Source organism: Pteronotus mesoamericanus, unplaced genomic scaffold (assembly GCF_021234165.1).
Source record: "Pteronotus mesoamericanus isolate MK-2021 breed Mesoamerican mustached bat unplaced genomic scaffold, CSHL_Meso_final contig_1147, whole genome shotgun sequence".
Taxonomy (NCBI): Eukaryota; Metazoa; Chordata; class Mammalia; order Chiroptera; family Mormoopidae; genus Pteronotus; species Pteronotus mesoamericanus.
The window spans coordinates 44,291-47,395 of NW_026555024.1; the positions used below are offsets into that span (position 1 = coordinate 44,291).

General features: G+C 35.6%; 1 pseudogene; it reads right to left on the minus strand.

The window, feature by feature from the left end:
* Positions 1 to 297: 297 nt before the first annotated feature.
* LOC129072092 (olfactory receptor 5T2-like) lies at positions 298 to 1,232 on the minus strand (annotated as a pseudogene).
* Positions 1,233 to 3,105: the final 1,873 nt, after the last annotated feature.

Consider the following 3,105-nt stretch of genomic DNA (forward strand, 5'->3'; position numbering starts at 1 on the left):
CAATTCTGTACTACATTATCTATAAGTTCTATAGCATGTCCATCACCCCAAGCCAGGTCTCCTTCCACCACCATTTATCCTCCTTATTTTGGGTAACTTCATACTGTTTTCCACGTGGCTGCCCTAATATGCATTCACAGACCAGTGCACAGTGGTTCTGTTTTCTCCACATCCTTGCAAACACTTCTCTGTTAGGTTTTGATGATAACCATTCTGCCAGGTAAAATAAAACACTTTCATCATATCATTTCTATATTACGGCTTACAATATCACTCTCAGTTTTGAAAACTTACTCTTTAACTGTAAAAACATACTTTATTGATAAACACATTTTTCCCAAACACTCTTTTAATCACCTCCATAACATCTTTGTTTCTCAAGGTGTAGATGAAGGGATTCAGCATCGAAATCATGATGGTGTAAAAAGTTGACACTATCATGTCATGGTCTAAAGCATAGCTGGAACCTGGCTTCACATACATGAAGAGGATGGTTCCATGATAAACTGAAACTCTTGTTAGGTGAAAGCCACATGTAGAGAAGACTTTTCTCCTCCCCTCAGCAGAACGCATCCTCAGAATGGCCAACAGGATGAAGACATAAGAGACCAGAACATTCAAGATAGTGGCGATCTCAATGGTGCCTACGAAGTAGAAAACTAGCAGCTCATTTGTGAGTGTCAGAACAAGAAATAGCGAGGAGAGGAGGGATGTCACAGAAGACATGTCTAATTTCATTGGAGGCACAGGATAGGCTAAATGTGACCACTGTGTGTACACAAGCATTCAAAATGCTACCAACATAGAAAACAATGATGAGTGGCACATAGACTCCGGTGACATGCTAACTGAATAAAGAAGAGGGCTGTAGATTGCCACTAGCAATTATATGCCAAGAGGAAGCATTCCGTGGTCCCAAAAGTAGTACCCAGAAACAGCTGTTTTGCACATCCAAGGAATAAAATGACTTTCTTCTTTGACAGAAAACCTACTAACATATTTGGAGTAATTACTGAAGAATAGCAGGCATATACAGATGATAACACACTCAGAAAATAGTACATAGGATTGTGGAGCCGGGAATCCTCAATGACCAATGCAAGCAGCCCTAAATTTCCCATTAGAGTGAACAAGTAAGTTGCAAGAAACAGGAAGATTAGGACAATTTGCAGTTCTAGACTGTCTGTGAAGCCCGTCAGAACAAACATAGTAACTTCAGTGACATTCTTCATGTGGAAACTTCACAAAAGAAGGGTAAAGATACTTCTACAATTACAATTCATGTAATACAAAAAAAAGCATAAACAGAATTTTGACTGAATAATATGACACAAGGGAACATGAAGTATGTTCTCATATATACTTTTCTGCAATGTAAAATTTTGCAGTTACACGTTGGAAGACAGAGACAAGATAGTGGATCAAGTGTCAATGCCACTCATTGCAAAATTAAATGACAATGATGGCTGTCCAGTCACTATCTGAATTCATATCATTTCTAAAATTACCAGGTGAACTGGTTAGTTTGCATCTGCTTTCCTTAGCCATTGCCATATTAAATTACAGTAAAACACAAAGTGATTGGTTAAAAATAATTTTCTTTTGATATTGACCCACATGAGGTAGCATGTCAGTGTACAGAGCATTGGAATAGAAAGTCAGCTCTCTATATCTGTCAGTAATGGTGTAAAATGATTTGCTATAAGCTAGTGTACTGTCGAATGAAAACGTTAACATTTATTAAATAATATTGGCATAAAAATTCAAAGATAAAAATATGCTAAATAGAGTTGAATCTTGACAATTCTCTCAAGGAGAGAATTTGCTGAATTAGTTTGGTTATACAGAGTAGATGCATCCTGGATTGTCACATTTTATGATGTAATCTCTCAAAATTTTCTGTCTTAGACCCTCTTTTTTCTATCCAAAAGAAGGAATCAAGTTTTTTTTTTTAAAGATGATGGTCCATGTTTGTAGTAAACTACATTAAGATATAAAAAATATTTGATGAATAAGAAAAAATCTATTTTTTAAAAATGTGAACAAAAGTCACAGGAAAAAGATTAGCCTTAGTACAATTCCTGACATCAATTCAATGATACACCTGCCAGACATATGACATAGGATTTAGATCTGAAAATATGTGTTCACTGTCCAGGTTCATGATTAAAATGTCATGTATCAGAGTAAGCTCTTTCTTCAAAGTTTATCTTGTTTAAAATAGCAGTATGATAGACGCAGAAAAAGCATCCGATAAGGTACAGCACCCATTTATGATCAAAACACTTAGCAAAATGGGAATAAATGGGGCATTCCTCAACTTAATAAAGGCCATATATGAAAAACCTACAGCCAACATCATACTCAATGGGCAAAAACTGAAAACTTTCCCACTAAGATAAGGAACACAACAAGGATGTCCGCTTTCACCATTTCTTTTCAACATCGTATTGAAAGTCCTAGCCACAGCGGTCAGACAAGAAAAAGAAATAAAAGGCATCCAAATAAGAAAGGAGGAAGTAAAACTATCATTGTTCACAGATGACATGATAGTGTACATATAGAACCCTGTAGATTCTACCAAAAAACTCCTCAACCTAATAAGTGAATTTAGCAAAACATCAGGATACAAAGTCAACATTCAGAAACCAAAGGCGTTTTTGTACACCAACAATGCAATAGAAGAAGAAGAAATCAGAAAAAAAATACCATTCGATATAGCAAGAAGAAAAATAAAGTACCTAGGCATAAATTTAACCAAAGACGTAAAAGACCTGTATGCAGAAAACTCTACAACATTGAAGAAAGAAATTAAGGAAGACACAACTAAATGGAAGCATATACCGTGCTCATGGATTGGAAGAATTATTATCCTCAAAATGTCCATACTACCCAAAGCAATTTATAGATTCAACACAATCCTTATTAAGATACCAATGACGTATTTCACAGAAATGGAACAGACATTTCAAAAATTTATGTGGAACCATAAATGACCCCAAATCACTGCAGCAATTTTGAGAAAGAAAAACAAAGTAGGAGGGATCACAGTACTGGACATTAAATTATACTACAAAGCCACTATACTCAAAACAATCTGGTACT